Source organism: Dasypus novemcinctus, chromosome 20 (assembly GCF_030445035.2).
Source record: "Dasypus novemcinctus isolate mDasNov1 chromosome 20, mDasNov1.1.hap2, whole genome shotgun sequence".
NCBI classification, from domain to species: Eukaryota; Metazoa; Chordata; class Mammalia; order Cingulata; family Dasypodidae; genus Dasypus; species Dasypus novemcinctus.
In genome coordinates this window covers 16,157,821-16,178,719 of record NC_080692.1, presented here as the reverse complement: position 1 = coordinate 16,178,719, position 20,899 = coordinate 16,157,821, and the positions used below count along the sequence as shown (strand labels likewise).

General features: G+C 38.3%; 1 pseudogene; it reads left to right on the top strand.

Moving 5' to 3' along the window:
- The window catches only part of LOC101428898 (prostaglandin-E(2) 9-reductase-like), a 46,395-nt pseudogene extending 32,467 nt beyond the window's left edge, over positions 1 to 13,928 (top strand).
- The last annotated feature ends 6,971 nt before the right edge of the window (positions 13,929 to 20,899 follow it).

Below are 20,899 nucleotides of genomic sequence, written 5' to 3'. Positions count from 1 at the left end.
GTTGGAGCAAGGTGGATTCCAATGGCTTTGAGGGTTCAGGCTTCCTGGATTCCTCCTTTCCAGGGTCTTTCTTATCTCTGTGTTCAAGCTTCCTTTCTTCCTGGGGCTGGCTTCTCTTTCTTCTGTGTGCTTACTCCAGCTTAAGTCTTCTGCCCCAAACTCCCTCTTCAAAAATCCAACATCAGAAACCGGCAACTCTATTCTTTGCCATGCCTTTTATCTGTGATTCCCAACTCACCCAGGGCATGGGGACTCAACAACCTAATCATAATTCAATCATGCCCAGGTATAGATCAGATTACAAGCATAATCCAATATCTATTTTTGGAATTCATAAGCATATCAAACTGCTACACTCCACCCTCTGAATTCCAAAAAGACGTTACAATATTCAAAAAACCCTTAAATCAGTAACAATGCAAGTACTAAATCATATCACAGTCAATTTAAAGAAATACAGTTTAACTTGGGGGAAAGTCCTGTCTGCTACATACCTCTGAAACTTAAAAAAAAATTTTCTGTTTCCAATATACAAATGGACAGACATAGGATAAATATTTTCATTACAATAAGGAGAAACTGGGAGAGAAACATGAGTCACAGGTCCTCTAAAGTTCAGTAAACCTGGAGGGCATCCTCTATTAGATTTCAGTCTGAGAGTGAGTCTTAAGATGATGGTTTTTCTCCTTGTGGCCATATGGTGACCCATGCTTTCCACAGTCTACCAATGGCCATTTTCTTGGTTCCACCCTCATCAAACATTTGTGTGTGAACCAATTTCAAACCTCTCCCTCCAAGAGTGTTGGGGTTTTTGCCATACCTCACCCAAATCTTTGGATTAATGTCTTAACTCACCTAATACAGTGATGTGAAGACAACATTCCCTCTAACCTTTGGCATACAGGCTCATCCCTCTCAGAGCTGAGTTGACCACCTGACCTTCCCTAATGTTTGGGGAACAGGTACACCCCTCAAAGACCTGTAGAGTGCTGACTTTAACCACCCTAATGCTTTGGAAATGTGCTCACCATCTCTATACCCTGAGGCAGCAAAACTCTCCCAGTACATCAGACCAGACCATCCACCCTCTTCAACAGCTGGGGCAAACTCACTCTCTCAGTGCACATGAGCAGCCTTCCTCTCTTGGTCCAAGGTGAAGTCTTAATTCCAGATCTCACCTTTCATGGTTTTCCTCTTAAAGCTGTTTCTCCTTCAATCTCTCCTTTTCATGTCCTCCTTACTGCAGGCTTACAGTGGTATTGTTCATACAGCTTTCTCAAAAAGTCAGTTGGTTCAGCATGCAGAAAGCTGGGGTCCAATCCATCAGACGGTAAGACTTTACACAGGTCTTTCCTAGGTAACTGCATCTTGAAGCTTGATTTACCAGTTCCAAGTTTAGATAAGTCCTTCAGTGGAGCAATTTCATCCGGGAGCTTGCTTTCCAGAGGCTTGGAATTTCCAGAATCAGTTTCTGTTTTCTTTGTGCCTGACAATTCACTCCTCAGCATATATCTCTCATCTAGCATTTTGCTATAAGCTGCGAGCAGAAGCCAAGCTGCATTCTCCAAATTTACTTTGGAAATTTCTCCAGTTAAATGCCCAGGTTCACCATTTTCAAATTTTCCCTTCCATAAAACACCAGGAATTAACCTTGCTAAGTTCTCTGCAACTTTAAAACACAGATCACCTTTTCCCATTTCCAATAATAGTTTCATCATTTATTTCTAAAACATCATAAAAAGTATTTTTAGCATCCATATTGTTATCAACAGTCTCTCCAAAGTGATCTAGGCCTTTTCCATCAAGATTTCCACAATTCCTTCAAAAAATAGCCTTAACCCATTTATATAACCATTTCAGCATTTCAGTAATTGCAAAGCCACTTCCCCACTCTTCGGTACCAAATTCTGTATTAGACAGCCAAAGGGGTGCTGACGCAAAATGTCAGAAATTGGTTAGTTTTTATAAAGGGTATTTATTTGTTTTAGTAGCCTACATATACCAGGCCATAAAGCATAATTTACTTCCTTCACCAAAGTTTATTTCACTTGCTGGAGCCAGATGGCTGCCAACAGCAGTAAGGACTCAGGTTTCCTGGATTCCTCCCTTCCAGGGTCTTGGTTCTCTCTGGGTTCAAGTTTCTTTTCTTCCTGGGCCTGGTTTCTCTTTCTTCTGTGTGCTTACTTCCTGTGGCTCCTGCTTAAGTCTTCAGCACCAAACTCCAATATCAAATTCCAACATCAAAAGCCCCAACTCTGTTCTTTGCCATGCCTTTTATCTCCGAGGCCCCACCCAGAAAAGAGAGGGTAATCTAAGCATAATCCAACATCTATTTTTGGAATTCATAACCATATCAAACTGCCACAATCAATAACATATTTTAATTGTAAAGTAGCCACATTTGTCTAGTGGGTACCATATTGGACAGGGTGGACTTATACTATTTACATCATCAGAGAAAGTACTAATGAAGAGCACTGTATCTAAATGCTGTGGACTAGAATCTAGAAGGATAAGACTAGAATCAGAGAGAGCAGGTAAGTGGCTGCTAAAATATTCAAGAAGAGAAATTGTGGTATTATAGCAAAGAACATGATGGTTCCAAGAAACAGTTGGATTCTGGATGTATAATGAAAACAGAGATGACAAGGTTTTCTTCTGGAATGGATGAGGGATGTAGGACAATGAGAAGAACAAATTAACACTGAGGTCCTTGGCCTGGTCAAATGGAAAGATGGAATATTAGTTTACCAAAGAACTGCTGATGCAAAGTACCAAAACTGGGTTGGCTTTTATAAAGTGGATTTATTTGGGGTTAAAAACTTATGGTTTCAAGGCCATGAAAAGTCCAATTCAAGTCACCAAAAGTGGTGCTTTCTCACCAAAGTCAGCTGCCTTGTGGTGAAGCAAGATGGCCACCAATCTCTTCCAAGGTCTGTGCTTTTCCACAGCTGTGGGCAAACCTGACAGAGGGCTTGTTTCTTCCTGGGCCTCTCAGTTCTGGCTTCTCTGCTTTCTTTCTGAGTTCAGCTGGCATATGGGTGATTTCTCCCTGGGCCTCAGCTTTTCAGCCTCTCCTATCTCTCACATGGCAGGATCAAATGTGTTAGAGTTCCCTTTTCCTGTGTATCTCCATTTATATCAGACTCAGCAAGAGGGCAGAGGCTCAACCTGAGTCATGCCTCGCTGATGTAGTCCAATTTGAAAATGTCTCATACAGACAGGAATGAATTTAGTTCACACACATAATTGTTCTCTTTTGGGGATTCATAAAAGAATTTCAAACTGCCATAGGTGAAAAAGGCATTCTCTGAGATGGTGAAAACTGGAAGAGAAACAGATTAAGGGAGATGGTCAGGAGCTGTGTATTTTACTTCTTCAGTATAATATGCCTATTCAGACATCCCAAAACAGATGTGTGTAGGCAGGGGAATCTAGAATTCTATAAATATCAAAGTCTTGGAAAGTTTTGGGAGGAGATTTCAGCTTGGGAGTCTTGGGCAAGTAGATGGTATTTAAAGCATGAATCTGGATGAGGTCATTAAGCAGGGAGAGAAGACAGGGAACAGACAAGTTCTGAAGACTGAACCTAAAAGCTTCCAATATTATAGGTGAGAAAGATGAAACTCTAGCAAGGGAAGAATCCAGGTAATTAGGAGATCCACCAAACTAGTTCAGTGCCTGGAAGCAAGTGATGAAAGTATATTAAGGAAAAAATTATCAATTGTGTCAAAATGCTGCTGCTAGGTCAAATGAGATAGGCACAATTGAATGTAGTAATGCATGAGCTTAATAATGGCTCTTTGGTGGAACAGTGATGGGGAGAGCCTTTGTCAATGTTAAAGAGAGAAAGGGAGGGAAGGATTGGGAGCAGTGACTATAGGCTTCCATTTCCCTCTTCATGCAGTGGTCTCTCCTGTTTTCCATAGAAGGAACCAACCAGTCATTTCTTTCTATTTAATTCATCTCCTTCCCCTTTTCATTTTTTACTTTTTTTTTTCTGTGACACTGTCTAAGTCAGTCAGCCTCATTGTCCGTTTCTTGACACTTGTTCTAACAGTTCTATCAGCATTTCTTGATGTTTAACCAATATGTCATATTCCTTCTTCATAATCTCTTCTTCACAAACCCTGGAGAAATATAAGGATGCAGGACTGACCAAGTCCATTGGTGTGTCTAACTTTAATTGCAAGCCACTCGAGAAGATCCTGAATAAGCCAGGACTCAGGTACAAGCCTGTCTGCAACCAGGTGAGTAGCCTCCTTTGCCCACCTGGGGCTTACTCTTTTCTGTTCTTCACAAGCTTCTTCCTTCATCTCTGCCTGATGCCTCTACATTCTCCCCTCCTACTCATCTTACCTTTGAATAACAGAATATTCTAGAAAGCAGCTCATCAGTCTAGAAGGACAGGGATAGAACACTTAATCATATCTCTGTCTGGTAAAGTTTTAGTGAAAAAGAAGGGGGAGGAGATTTACCATTTAATTATATAAAAGAATTTAGAGGAAAAAAGAGGAGATCAAGGAGAGCTGGAAGAATTAATAACACCTTGAGAAGGAAGGTGGACATTTACCTGAGCTTTAAACCATGACTAGAAATTGGTGGGTGAAAATGATTTGGAATGAATTGCCTTTAGTAAGGAAATCCACTAAATTTGGAAGTGTGAGTATTAACAATGAAAGAGTGTAAATAAGATCAAATAGGTGTTTAGGGCTTGTGCTGGGTTTGGGGGCCTGAATCCTCTCTTCCAGTTCTTGACCAAGGAAGCATGACCAAGGAAGCATACATATGGCAAAAATCAACATGAGTCTTGGTTTGAGAGATGAATTAATCAGTTTATGCTGAAGATAAAGGTGAAGGAAACCAACTGTAAGGGGCCTTTCATAAGAATATAGGCAGATCTTGTCACTGACTAGATCTTGGTCTGGTTCTCCTGTCTGCTTTCTACCATTAAGTGTTTAAAAGTATCTATTCTGAGACCTATTCCTTATTCTAACTTACTTTTTAAGAATTTGGAATCTAGGCATGGTAGAGGGCCTTAGATTGGACAATATAATTACCAAGTTCAAGAGTATGTTTTTTATATTTAGTGATACAACACAATGGCTTTAAATAAAGAAACATTTAAAATTTTTTGGGTTCTAGCATTAACTTTGCCTCTAATTTCTATCAGAGTTTTCAAACAAAGCAAAATTTAATGTTTGGTATAGTTAACCTACATATTTTACTCTGATATAAAAAATGGTTTGCATCTTTTGTCAGATATGTATGTTGCTTGGAACTTTGGATACCCCAGAAAATCACATCCTTAGAGTTAATCTATTCCTGTGAGTGTGAACCTTTCGCAAGTAGGACCTTTTGAATAGGTTTCTTCAGTAGGGCATGGTCCGGGGTGGGTCTTAATCTTCTTACTGGAGTCCTTTATAAATGGGTAGAATTCAGAGGCAGAAAAGCCACAGAAAGAAACAAATAAAGGCAGCAAAACCTTGGGGAGGAGGCAGAGACAAGCAGATACTGCCATGTGCCTTTCCAAGTGACAGAGAATTCCAAACTCCCTGGCAGCGAGTCTTTGGGAATAAAGCATCACTTCATGATGCCTAGATGTGGACATTTTTCTGAGGCTCAAACTGTAAGTTTTTCAAGCTAATAAATTCGTATTTTTTAAGTCAATGCATTTCACGGTATCTGCTTTGAGCAGTTCAGGAAACTAAAACAGATTTTGGTACCAGTAGAGTGGGGTGCAGCTACTAAAAATATCAAAAATGTCAAAAAGGTTTTGTAATTATGTAATGAGCAGGAGTGGGAAGAATTGAAAGTGCTTGAGAGAAAAGGCCTAGATTTTTTTGAAGAAACTATTAGTAGAAATATGGACACTAAAGGTGCTTCCAATGATGCCTTAGACAGAAATGATGACTGTTTAATTCCAATGAAGATAGGTGATCTTTATTTTAAAGTGGCAGAGATTTTGCAGGATTGATTCTTGATGTCAGATCAAAGGTGGAATTTGAAGTGATGAATTTCTATATTTAACTGAAGAGATATCCAAACTAAATGTGGAAAGTGAAGCACATTTCTCCTTGCTGCTTTATAGTAAAATGTGAGTGAAAATGGATAAGCTGAGAATTGAACTCCTGGGTACAAAAAGAACCCAGAAAACTGATGGTGGGAAAATTCTGAGCTTCCAGAAAGCAAATCTCCAGAGAACAGTGGTCCATGTGAGGGTTTAACTGAGTCAATTGACCCAGAACATCCATTTCAGTGCAAGTCAGGATTGGAAATGCAGTTATCCAGAAAGTTCATTTTTCTGATGATTTGGACTCCTGTGTACTACATGTGAAACCAAGTTTTTTTTTTGCAAGATCTGTATGAAAGGAATCACTGCCAGCCTGGACTGAAAGTGACAGAAATGGGGTACATTGAAGGAAAAACCATTTTGTGTGCAGGACCATGGAAGCTGAGGTCTGTACTGAAGACATCTTCTCAAAGCAAGAGAACAAACCCACACATGTGTGGAAAGGGTGAGGATGTGGGGGTACTTGGAGAGGATGGGTCTTCTGGCCTATTGTTCAGGAAGAGTGTTACCATTCCAGTTTTCTCAGATGTCTGGGGGATTGCGGAGAGCCTGGACATCACCTCAATGCTTGGCAAGGATGGATCTAAGAGCCTGGTCATCACCTCAGTGCTTGAAGATGTTGGAGCCTTTACCCCAGTGTTTGGTGAGTTCATGGCCATGGTGGAGTTACCACTACATCAGGCCTAAAGGACAAGCCATCCTTCCATAGATGACTGTAAGACCTTGAAATCTAATGGAGTATGCCCTGCAGGGTTTCAGAATTTTGGGGGACCTGTGATCCCTGTTTTCCTTCCAATTTCTTTGTATAGGAATGGAAATATGTATCCTGTAGCTGTCTCTTCATTGTGTTTTGGAAGCAGATAACTTGTTTTCTAAGTTTCACAGGTCCACATCTGGAAGGGAATTTTGCCCCAGGGCAGAAGACACCTTTACCCGATTTTTTTAACTCTTTTTTTTCTTTAATTTTAAAGAAGCCTTTTAAAATTAGATTTATTTATTTATTTCTCTCCCTTTCACTCCTCCCCACTCTCCCCTGTTGTCTTTTCTCTATGTTCATTCACTGAGTGTTCTTCTGTGTCCCCCTGTATTCTTGTCAATGGTACTCTTTTTGTTGCATCATCTCGCTCTGTCGTCTCTCCATATGTGCTGTGCCACTCCTGGTCAGGCTTCACTTTTGTTGTGTGGGACAGCTTTCTTTACTGGGTGCACTCCCTGTGCATGGGGCTCCCCCCTTGCCTGGCACTGTACTCCTTGCACTCATCAGTACTGAATGTGGGCCAGCTCACCACCTGGATCAGGATGCCCTGGGTTTGAACCATGGACCTTCCATATCGTAGGTGGATGCTCTATCATTTGAGCCAAATCCCCTTCCCTAAAGAAGCTTTAGATTACACAAATGCCACATAAAAATATAGGATTTTTATCAGACTTTGTACTCAACATTTTCGCTGAAATGATTTAAGGCTTTTGGAATATTGACAGAATGAATCATTTTGCATATGGAAAGAACATGTCATTTTGGGATCTAGAGGGTGAAATGTGGTTGTTTGGAACTTTGGATACCCCAGAAAATCATGTTCTTAAGGCTGAACCATTCCTATGGGTGTGAACCTATTGTAAGTAGGACTTTTGAATAGGTTTCTTATTTGAGGCATGGCCAGGCTGGGTCTTAGTTTTCTTATTGAAGTCCTCTCTAAATGGGATGAATATAGAGAAAAAAGGCATGGAAACAAGCAGCTGAAAGCAATGAACCCTGGAAGTAAAGGGAGAGACCAGCAGACACTGCCATGTGTCTCACCATATGACAGAGGAGTTCAGGATCCTTGGCAGCTGGTCTTTGGGAATAAAGCATCATCTCATGATGCCTTGATTTGGACATTTTCCTCAGCCTCAAACTGTAGGCTTATGAGCTAATAAATTTTTATTGTTAATAAATACATTTCATGGTATCTGCTTTGAGTAGCTTAGCAAGCTAAAGAATATATATATATATATGTAGGTACATATGCATGTGTCATGTTTACAGAACTCTTTTGAAGTAAGTTGTAGACATGACACTTCACCCCTACATACCTCATGATACATCTCATAAGAATGAAGATATTCTCCCACACACTCACAATTTTATTATTTTATCTCAACAAACTAACAATAATTCTCTAACAACATAGCCTATCAATTTCATATTAATATTTCCCCATTTGTTCTAATAATGCCATCTATGGTTCTTCTTTTTTGACTAGGATCCATTGCAGTTTGCATATTCTTTTTTACATTATTGTTGGCTCTTTTCATCAGCAGCCACTACTCCATCCTTTCTTATCCCATGAGGCATTGACAGGTTTTCATTAAATATTGTAGATTTATCAGAATTGTAGCCTTTGTGATACTGGGTAATTTGTTTCTCTGGTACATAATTCTATGCAATAGAAGTTACTGAAGATTTAATGATTTTCAGATTAAACATTTTTGGGAACAAAATATCATCAAGAGGCTAAGTCCTTACAATTGCACTCCATTAGGAAGTACATAATGACAGGCTGTCCTGTTATTAGTCAGGCTAGATATAATATCTGTATTACCTGGTAGCCAGAGCTACTGTGTAACATATGTTTTCCCCTTTGCAATTGCCAAATAATATAATGGTTGGTAGTTTGACATGAGGGAAAACCATGTTGCTCTACAACTTTACACACAATGGGTGCTATTCATGTTATGAATTTTCCCTGAAATCATTATTTGATTGGAGTATGCAAATCATAATTTCCTATTTTTATCACTGTAGCAGTTTGATTTGGTTACGAATTACAAAAAAAGATATTGGATTATGTTTGTAATCTGATCTGTACTTGGGCATGATTAAGTTATGATTAGGGCTTTGATTGTGCCACAACATTAGGGCATAGAGTAGAGATAAACAGCATGGCAAAGGACAGAGTTGGGGTTTTTGACGTCGAAGTTTTGATGTTGGAGTTCGATGCTGAATCAGCCTTAAGCTGGAGCCCCGGGAAGTAAGTTCACAGAGGAAAGAGAAGAAAGTCCCAGGAAGAGCCAAGCCCTGGGAAGAGATGAACCCTGAAACTAGAGAGAAGCAAGACCCTGGAAGGGAGGAACCCAGGAAGCCTGAATTCTCGCTGACGTCGGCAGCCATCTTGCTCCAACACATGAAAATAGACTTTGGTGAGGGAAGTAACTTATGCATTATGGCCTGGTATCTGTAAGCTCCTACCCCAAATAAATACCCTTTATAAAAACCAACCAATTTCTGGTATTTTGCATCAGCCCTCCTTTGGCTGACTCAGATACCATTGTTTATATTGTTTATACTTTTCTTAGCTTAGATTTTTCTACATTAAAAAATTCACTCATCAACTCAGAATAAACCAAAATACAGTTATTAAATAAGGTAAATACTTATCTCTTTTCCTTTAATTACAAATATACTGAGGAGTACGGTAATAATCGTATTCAATGGTGATGACTCTTTCTCACCACTGTGGACTGATGGATTTCTACTAATTAAATGTGATAAGAAATGTAGTAGTCAAATTCCATTTTGAACTCAGTAGTTTGAGTTGAAAAAACCCCATAAAAACCCAACTATAGGGAGCAAGTGTAAATCAGGGGTTTGAGCACATGCTTCCCATGTAAGAGGTCCCGGGTTCAATCTCTGGTACCTCCTGAAATAAATAAAGAAAATTCCATTTGATGAACATATCTACCCAAATGTGGCCAATGAGCTCCCACTCCCAAAATGGTTTGCTTGTCTTTTTCACATGCCCACATAAGTCTTTGACTGATTTTTTCTTTTCTGTCACAATTTGATTTCCAAAGCCCAAATGGTCTTTCCTTACCTCATATCCAGTATAAGCTATTTTTCCTTGTATAAGGTGATGGCATTTAGAATGAAGATCTGGTCAAAGGAGGTACTTCTTTTCTGGAGCATCAGAGTGTTGACCTTTCCAGTGGAAAGTTATAGAAATTTTACCTTTGTTCAATTCATTAGCTCCTCCTGATATTTTCTGTTCATGTTTAATGTGCAGGGGGTTGGCTTCTTTGAATTTTACCCTTTCTTTCAAATTTTAATGTTATTTTTTTTCATATAATCTAACACAGTTCTGTCTTCCCATTCCACAGGTAGAATGTCACCCTTATATCAACCAGGGAAGACTGTTGGACTTCTGCAAGTCAAAAGATATTGTGCATATTGCCTACAGTGCTCTGGGATCCCAACGAGATGAAAAGTGGTAAAGAGAATAGGGAATTTACCTAAAATCCCAGTATAGGTGAAATGTTTTTAATCATACCAATCTCTGTTTCCTGGATATAGCCCTCAAATGTCTGTTTAAATAAAGAATAGGGACTTTAGAAACACTCCTTTAAAATCCATAGCCCAGCCCATTCCTTTTACATTGTATGTATGTACATTTTACATGTTTTATTTAATAATACATATCTGCATTTAAGTCTAAACAATCCAAAGGCAATACCAAAGGCATCAGCTTGAGTCATAATTTTGACAATTTTTAGCTGATTAACACAGTTCAAGTAACATCTTCTATACGGATCACTTTATGGTTAAATAATGATAATATTATGTAACTCCCAGCTTTACGAGGCAAGAAAAAAATTACCATTTGAAAATGTTTTGTAAATATCATTATACTTAACATTATACTAAATACATTATACTTAATACTTTATACATTATACTTAATGATGAGAGTGAATATTCTTATTTAGAGCCTCCAATATTTCAACATCATGTTAGGAAAGTTAAAATGAGAGTGATCAAAATCTTCCCTTTCTTTCTTCCATGCAATTTCTTGTTCTTCTTCTAGGATTATACCAAGAGAAGAAATATAAGCAAAGGGAAGTAGACCAAAGTAAATTCAAGGCCCTAGAACCATTTTTCACAAAGTCAAACACTAAAAATGACCTGGAGGACATGATAAAGCAAAAACTGCTGGACTCAACATCTGGGGCTCTGATTCAATAAGTCTGGAAGAAGTCTTAGAATTTGCCTTTCTAATAATTTCCCAGGTTGTATAGTGCTGTTCCTCTAGTGACCAAATTTTAGAACTACTGGTCTAATACAGATCACCTTACTCAGTTAGGAGACTCCCATAAATTGAATCCTGGCAACAGATATTCAGTCTTTTTGTCATTCTTCCAGGGTGGACCAGAAGTTGCCTATTCTTGTGACTGTTCCAGTTTCTTGAGATATAGCAAAAAAAGCACAAGCGAACCCCAACCCTGATTGCCCTTTGCTACCAGATACAGCATGGAGTCGTGGTCCTGGTCAAAAGTTTCAATGAGAAGTGGATCAAAGAGAAAATGCAGGTGATAAGCAGAGCTGGGGGTCTCAGGAGGCCTCTATGTTATCCTCACTTGTGCTCTGCTTTGTGAGCATCTCAACATATCTTTGGGCCACATTGATTTCCCCAACATTTCCTAAGCATGCATGGCTCAATGTGCAGTCCCAATAGTTTTTTCCTTCCACAATATCAGGAGAAGATTAGCTGAATGGAGAGAGAACTGGAGTAGATTTGCATTCTAGGCCTATCTCTGTAATTTAATCTGTAGCCTTACTGAAAAAACATCTCATTTTCTTTTTCTTTTTTTAAAGATTTATTTATTTATTTATTTATTTCCCCTCCTCCTCCCCCCACCCCGGTTGTCTGTTCTCTGTGTCTACTTGCTGCGTCTTCTTTGTCCACTTCTGTTGTTGTGAGTGGCTCGGGAATCTGTGTTTCTTTTTGTTGCATCATCTTGTTGTGTCAGCCCTCTGTGTGTGGCATCATTCTGGGCAGGCTGCACTTTCTTTCGCACTGGGCAGCTCTCCTTATGGGGCACACTCCTTGCGCGTGGGGCTCCCCTGCGTGGGGACACCACTGCATGGCATGGCACTCCTTGCGCGCATCGGCACTGCGCATGGGCCAGATCCACATGGGTCAAGGAGGCCCGGGGTTTGAACCTTGGACCTCCCGTGTGGTAGACAGACGTCCTAACCACTTGGGCCAAGTCCACCACCAACAGACAATTTTCGATGTAGTCCTCTGGGGGTTTAATGCTTATCTGGATTTTACAGCATTATGGGGTCTGATGTTTATGGGAGAGGATCGTCTATTAAATTTTCAACTTGGCGGACACCCTAGCCATTATCTCTTTTTATTTGCACCTTATTGCTCAGTCAGTAGAAACAAAAGAAAATAAAGGTAATGATACTCATCCGTGGGGCTTGGTAAATATTTTCAAGCGAGGGAGTCCATGAAACTTAAATTGCCAGCAATGTGCTGTGTGTTCCTCATCCAGGGCTGGCAGTGTTTTATCCATATTAGAATTCCCTCTCATTCCCATTTATGTTAGGGAATTTTTGCACTGTATACAAAAGTAAAGATTAATTTATAACAAATGACATTTTTATTCTATGAAGTATTTCTATATAAGATAAAGTTATTTCTTTCCATTTACTCTACTCTTTCTATATAATCCCTTATAGCATTTTATAATTTTCTTCTAAAATCCCTTGTGTATTTCCTGTTAAATTGATACATAGGTAATGTATCTTATTGTTGCCATTATAAATGGGATTTTTTCTTACATTTAAATTTCTAGGGGGTTTTGTGTAGAATCTGGCTATTTATTGATTTTTGTTTATTAATTTTGTACCAGACATACTGTAATTTCTGTTGTTTATAATAATGATTTCTTTTGTTTATCCATCTTGACAATTATATGGCCTAAGTATGATGAATGCCTTACAACTTTCTTCATAGGTTATTGAATTTCAATTGACTTCAGAGAACATGAAGTTCTTAGATGGACTAAACTGAAATCTTGGCTATGTTGTTGTTCAATTGTAAATGACCGTAATTATTGCTTCATTTTTTTCTGATAAGGAAAGTATGAGAGTTCTAAAAATTTGTCTCAGTACCAGAAAGACAGAAGGCAGTTTTAGACAAGGATTAGAAAGGAGTTTTCCTGAAACACTCAAACTGGATTCATTCCTGAAATAGTCAAGCAATGATATCTACACGCTCGAAACTTGGCATATATACTCTTTCCATTGGTAATTTTTGGTGTTATAGAGAGAAATTAAAATTAAATTTGGGAACTAATGCAAAAAGAACAGGGAAATGAAAAAAAAAAGTCTTCACACTACCTATTTTAGTCATAATCATTTATATCACTTTATATTATGCATTGTTATTACCTTTATGAATATTAATTTCCTTGGGTATGGAGCCATATATTTTTACATATCTTTTTATCCACTTGTGAATCTGACATACATGTTGCAAGTAGTAGTCAGTTAGTAAATAATTATGAATTTATAAAACGGAAATAAAATTGCCATCAGCAACCTGTATCATCATTTTTTTTAGTTTTGTTGTATATCTTCTTAAAATGCTTATTAGTATTGAGCATATAGCTGGACTATTTGCTCAAAAAAGGCCAAATGAATTTCTGTTTCTAGCGAGTATTCAAAAATTTTTTTTAAGAGAAGCAAAACCCTTTGCTTATTTACAGCTGTGGCTAAGGGAGATAAATATATCTGAATATTTGCAGTACATCATCTCTGTGTTTTCAATTACAGCCTTGGAGATAATATGATCATTTTATTATTTTCTTAAAAAGACATTGTTATAGCATTACCTTTGTGGACATTAGAAATGAAGGCTTTATAAATAGCTAGGACATAAATTTTTACATTTTTGCCCTAATGTCAGCTTCAGAGAAACCATGATTGTATCTCTCCAGAAATACAATCACTGCTTCCAGACTTACCAATATTATTTCTCCTTTTAGTGCCTTTGACCACCCTGAGTATCCATTTTCTGAAGAGTATTAAGAAGGAGGCCCTTGTCATGCCTTCTTCCAGGAGCTCCTGTGTGGAGAGTGATACTGGGAATGTCCCATATGCTGTTGATTAGAGACTTTGCTTCTGGTTAAATCCGTCCTGCTTAGCAACTCACTCTAAATTAGAATCAAATCTATACAAAGGCATTATCTCTGTTTGCTTTGTTTAAAAAATGAGGTTTAATTTTCCTTAGGATTTTTACCTATTCGAGTTTCTGTCTTTTTCCATCTATGAGAGCTAAAACCATGATTTGCCTAATATTGGGCAAAGAGGAATTGAGAAAGTCGTTTCATAGACATTCCTGGGTCTTTATCCTCTTAGGAAAGCATTAGTTAGCAGGCAGGTTCAGTCAGTGTTTCCTGAGCATTTTAAGGGACATGAAAACACATTGCATAGAGCTGGAGAGGTGAGGCATACGTCAAAAGGAAAACCAACACTGCCTGGGCTCCCTTTGAGAGCCAAGGGTGAGCGCTCCTGGAAGGTGGGAAGGAGAGGTCATTATGGGCCAATGGCCAGCAAGGTGGGCAGGCAACCAGTCTGAAAGGATGGACCCAGATATGTGCATAGGGCCAAGGGGTAAAATACATTCTCTGATAGGGAAATATTAGCAAATGCACTTTGGATAATGTTATCTTGCACATAAAAGGAAATTTCCAACACTGTTTTCCTAAAAAGCCTTAGCTGAGGATCAGGCATGCATGGAGTATGTTTCTAAGGAACAGCCAAGACCACCTGGGCTGTGATAAGATAGGAAACATTTAGCACCATATTTTTCAGATTCCTTTAGGTATTAGAAACATATTCTTCGTTTTATATACATGATCTTTTTTAATTGTTTTAAACAAGAAGCAAAACATACTTCTGTAAAATAAAAAATAAAATGGCTAATTCTTTTAGTAAACCAAAGTTTCCTAAAATTTCAAACATCTTTTTAAAAACAATGTGTGCAAATTAGCACTGTACTCACAAAATTTGTTAATTTTTCATAAACACATTTGCAGAAATGTTCATTTTCCATTATTATTATGTATACAAATTTAAACACGTAATCATGAGGAACCAAATTTTCATCTCAAAACACTTTATTGAAAACTTCTCACAGTTTGGTATGCTGCTTATTATTTTTATTAATATTACTAGAATAATGAAAATGTTCTAAAAATGATTGAAATGATGAATGCACACCTATGTGATTATACTGGCAGTGATTATACCCTTTGTAGGGTTATGCTTTATTAGTATGTATCAATAAAACTGATACACTTAAAAAAAAACTTGGCACGAAAGAAAACCAGCAGAAAAAGTAAAATAAAATAAAAATTTGGTGCAATGATATGGGCTACTGGTCAAAGTTATTTGAGCTGACCACTGTTTAGGACATGGACACTAATTCCCACATTTAGGCCTGCACAATTGCTTCTCTTCTTGGCCTCTTTGTCACATCAGTGGGGCTTTCTAAAGCCATATTCTTCACCTGAGCTAACCAACCAAGTCTCACTGCCCATAGTCTCTCTGGAAATGATTCAACTCTTAAATTTGAGGGGCCCCAAAATTTTGGAGTGCCCCAGAGCTAGTTCCTGCACCCTTTTTGATCATCACTCACTCTCTTTATGACTTTAGGTAGACATAGTTTAAATGCCATGTATAGGCTGAGAACCTTGAAATCAATACCTCCTGCTCTTCCCTTTATCCACATCCCAGACTGGAATATCAAATGATCTACTCCAAATGTCTACTTGAACTTTAGTGAACACCTCAAACAAAACTCCTTTAGTCCTCTTAGTCCCCCTGCAATCCTTCTTCAGCTTCAAATTTCATGTTTCAGTAATTGGAAACTCAATTCTTTTAGTCATAAAGCCAAAAATTCTAGAGTTAAAAAAATATTGTATAGTCATTATATAGGTAATTTTATATCTCTATGACATGTCCAGTTATCATGTTAAACACTTAAATACATGTTGCTGAAAAGATGTTCTGATCTGATCATTACTGTAAACAGTCATTTGATCTTACATGAAGGAGATTATAGTCAATATTGTGGTAGACCTCATCCAATAAGATGAGGTCCAAAGAGGAAAATACTGAGGCTTCCCAGAGAATAAGATACTCTTCTGCCTCAAGACTAACACAGTCCATGACCTTATAATATAAAGTAAATCATAAATGTTATAAATATATATATTTATATTGTTATATATTTTTTATATATTTATATACATATTTATGTATATATTTAAATATATATATTTATATTGTTATATATATAACATTTATGATTTACTTTATATATAATTTACTACATATATATGTATATATAGCAAGAGAAATTGAACAAAATGACACCTATTTTAGTGATGAGAATGGTTCCAGAGGACCAAATCTTAAGGATGAGTTTTCTGAAATTGTTCTGAGATATTTGATATTGGTTTCCTAGCCTGATTAGATTTAAGGGTTTTAATGACTTTATTTTCAGTGTTAACCAGGATACTGAAAGTCCATAGGGTTATGTGGCAACAGAGATATGCAAAATGTCACCATTGCATATTCCTCATATGGTTCTGAGTGACTATGTATTTGACATTTTGCAACATTTTTATCAAACTTGAAAATATAATGAGATTGACTGGTTGCTCTTAATTATGCCTATTGAGAAATTCCCTAATTGAGCAAGTAGGAAAAAAATAGGCTGACTTTAAGCACTTTAAATTTCCAGTTCGCATACATAAAATGAACTGAGAGATTCTTCTATGTCTGCCTTGAAAGGAACGTTTATCTCCTATAATCACAGAGCTGGGATTTCAGAAAACTAAAGCCATAATCTTACTCTGCAAATGTATTAATTACAACACAAATTGAATTCCCAACATGATGGGAAAGTGAGAACCCTGATTAGTTGGGATTAGGATTCTCTAAATTGGTATGGTGACATATGGGAATATCCTGAAGTATGTGGGCACTATGAACCCTTGAATTCTGCTGAGCCTTCTTTCTCAGTAGAAGCAGCCTTTCCATGCACATCAGAAGTCTAATCAAGCTTTCCTTAAAAAAAACCTCTTGGACCCTACTGAGGTAGCTGACACTCAACACATTTCTGATTATCATTGGGACCTATCCCCATTACCTCTTTTTTCTTCAAGACCTATAGCTAGGCTCAAGTCCAAGCACACCCAGAGATAATGTACAAATTGTAACCTATGAGGTAATGAGCTACACAAATAAATAAGTGCATGATTTCTTCAATTGATACAGACAGAAATCTGAGGGATATGTGTGAGAAAGGACATTAAAAGTGTGGGATAATGATGGTGGGAACATTTCTTAACATAGGCTCTTTAAGAAGAAATTCTGTATTCAATGTCATAGAGGGTTTAGAAAGACCTCTGACAGTTTACTTGTTTGGTTGATTGGTAAAAATATGTTTCAAGTGGTGGACTATATTAAATAAAATTGAAATGCCACAACTGCCTTAATATACTGTAGAGTCAGGTATACAGAGCGTTATAGAGATAGGAATATTAGGATGGATTAATAATGATAGATCACCTGATCCAACTTGGGAAGATCCAAAGGACACGACTTTCACAATGACTTTCACAATGAGAAGGTAAATTTGTGAGAGGAGTTCCAGCATCCTTGAAGAGCTCTGTGGTTGTTCTTCCATGTAGGTGCAGAATTACAGTAGGAACTGCTGTCACTGAACTAGGACCCCTTAATGCAATTAGATATTGGATCCCAGTGTAGCAGGGACAAAATATTGGCAACTAATTGTTACTGACAATGTAGGCAAGGCTGCCATAATGGACAGCAGAGTCAAAGCAGTAGTCCAAATAGTCTGACTTGCAGAGGCTTTTTGTGGTTAGTTGATCATGGTATCCCTAAAAGAGAAATATTTGCGTAGTCTGCTAATTCTTACTTGATCTGTATAGGTGGAAAAGTTCTAGGACAAGTGAACAGCAGGCTTGCTTAAATCACCAAATCAGAGAGTCATGGTCTCTTAAAAAATGCCCAGACAGCTTACAACTGCAGAACCCCTACAATGAAAGGAGACTGGCTTCCCTTCAAGAAGGATTCAGCTACACTGCCAAAAATTTTTACTGCTAATCTTGTTTCCAGTCTTCCACAAAATGATGGATGGTCTTTTCCCAGGATGAACTGTTCACTGAGGAAAAGAAATAATCAGACTTTTGTGTGAATACTTTTCACTGGATCTGAAAATGCAATCATCTAGGAGAAATAAACTGTGGTCCACCAGATAGAGATCCACCAGGCTTATGGAGGTCAGGTAAGCAATCATTTTTAATTCAGGTCTAGTTCAGTGGGTCCCTGAAGGCTTCCTGTGGTTAATTATCCAGTTTCAAAATGCATGGCTGTAATAGACATAGCAACCAGCAGAATTCTGACACTGCTTCTCTTACCTGTGGAGTGAAGTATATTATGGTAAAAAAAGGACAAAAGGAAACCACTAGAACTGCCTCTGTCTAGGAAAATAGTAAACCAATAGCTTCCCTGGAGGTATTGGAGAAATTAATTATCAAGTACTCAAAGGATGCAGGAGTAATGACTAACACCAGTCACTATCCAATTTGCCTATTTGGCCTGTTAAGGAAAGAGATTGATCTTGGGGAATGACAATGGATTACTGGAATTTTAATCAGGGAGTGTATCCAATTGCTGTTGCTGGTCTAGAAGTGGTTTCATTGCTTATGAAACATTTATGTTTCCTGGTAATGGATAGGTACTTATGATCTGGAAAATGCTTTCTTTTCTCAGTATCTGTTAGCAAAGACCTTCAGAAGCAGTCTGGCTTCAGCTGGCATAGCCAGCAATACACCCTCACTCCCTCATCTCAGGGTATAAGAACTCCCTAGTCCTATGTCATCAATTAATCTGCAGGGTTCTTGGTAAACATCCCTTCCACAAAATGTCATAGTGGTCCATTAAATTGTTGACATTATGCTGACTAGTGAGCAGGAATTACTTCAGTATTATTTGTATGATAAGTACACGAAAGAGTTTTGGAAATAAATCTGAAAAAGATTTCCACGTCCAAAAATTTCTAGGGGTCCGGTAGTATATGAAATGTTAAGATATCCCTTCTGTTGTTGTTACCATGCTTCTCTCCATGGTGTACCCAACCCGGATGAGTGCACCGGAGCCAAGGAATCACACACAGTGAACACTCCGGGGACACAGGCTTGCAGGCACAGGTCTGGTTTATTGAAAAAGTGCAGTGGTATATATGGGTGAGTGAGGGGAGGTTGGATGGTGTATAAGAACTGGATAGGTTTGTTAATTTGATAAGGCTGATTGGCTCCAGAGGTCTTGTTACTGAGGACGGGGGCAGTCTAGGAGGGCTCAGTGGTTGTTTACTTGAGCACTTCAGCGCCATCTTTGAGGAGTGGGTCTTTTGTCTTACCCACAATTCCCCCATTTTTGTTTTTTAAAAGGTGTAAGGTAGCGGCATTGGAATTTGTGATTGGGTAGACGTCAGGGTGACTGTGCCTGTCTTAGGTTGTCACCATCTAAAGAGAATTTTAGGTTGATTTCTCCTGCAGGTGATCTTACCCGTCATTGACTATCAGCCAAGTGCACTGACGTGAATAATAAGGGTGACTGTGCCGGCCTTAGGTTGTTACCATTTAAGGAGAACCTTACCCGTCAGTGGCTAACGGACAAGTTAAATGGCCACGCCTTTCTTAGGTTGCTTCTTCCCACAGGTGATCAACCTGTTACAGACTGCTAGTCATTGCATTAATGCTGCTCTCCAATCATGTTGATAGGCTCGCTATATATGCATTATATTGTCTTCGGTGAAGTTGTGGAGCACTTATTACAGCCTTGTGAGGGGAAATGGGGAGCGGGTGTATGAGGGGAGAGAGTGCAGGGTAGAATGAATGCTGGTGGTGGAAGGGGATGTTCTTCACATAGTGGTTTTGCATTCGGAGTCTGCTTGTGGGAGTCGCTGGAAGGGAGTGAGCTGTAATTGAAAAAAGGTTAGTCTGGAGATGTTTTGCAGCTTCTTTTGGAGGAATTTAATGATACAGGGTGCTATAATGAGAAGAAACATGATTAAAATGAGAGGGCTGAGTATAGGGGCAATCCATGCCATAAGAGGAGAGGAAATCCAATCGAGGAAAATATTTTGACTTCTTTGTTGCTTGATTAATTCATTGCATAGATTATTTAATTTATCAATATTTTGTTCTATGATTCCAGATTCATTGACATAATAGTAGCACTCTTCTCAGAGGAAAAGACAGGTTCCTCCTTTTTCAGCTGTGAGTAAATCTAAAGCTCTTCGATTTTGTAGGGTAACTTGGGCAAGAGAGGTCAACTGGCGTTGCAAGGAATAGAGAGAATCTGTTGTGGTTTCTATTAACAATTGCAACTGACTTTCAAAGTTTTGGGAGGTGATAATGTTATGGCCTAGGGTGCCTCCAGCGGTTGCAGCGGTTGCAACTGAGGCAGTGAGGCTTAATCCTACTAATATAAGGAGGAAGGCAGCTCTCTTTGACACAGATGGGGATAGTAAAATTTCTAGTTCACCTTCTCCATAGTATGTTAGTTGTGGGGTAATGGCTACTAGGATGCAAGGCCCCACTTTTATAAAATAAAGCATTCTTGGTTATAGTTAATTTTCCAACCACAAACACATAAGGATCTTTTACACACGACTGAAAATGATGAATTTGATCTAAATGCAGATATTGACCATTCTTACTATTATTCCCAATCCATTCTATAGTAGGAGTTATTCCTAGAAAAACTTTCCATTGATTCTTCTGCTTGTGTATAGATGTAATATTACACCATGGAGAAGGGATCCATTTCCTTTTCTGTTTCCAAACACTATTATTTTTAGTAAAAATTATTTTTTGTTGTCCTTTACTATTTAGACCATGCCAAATAAATCTGTCATTATATGGAGAGGGACTCCCTATTGGGGCACTGTCCCACACTAT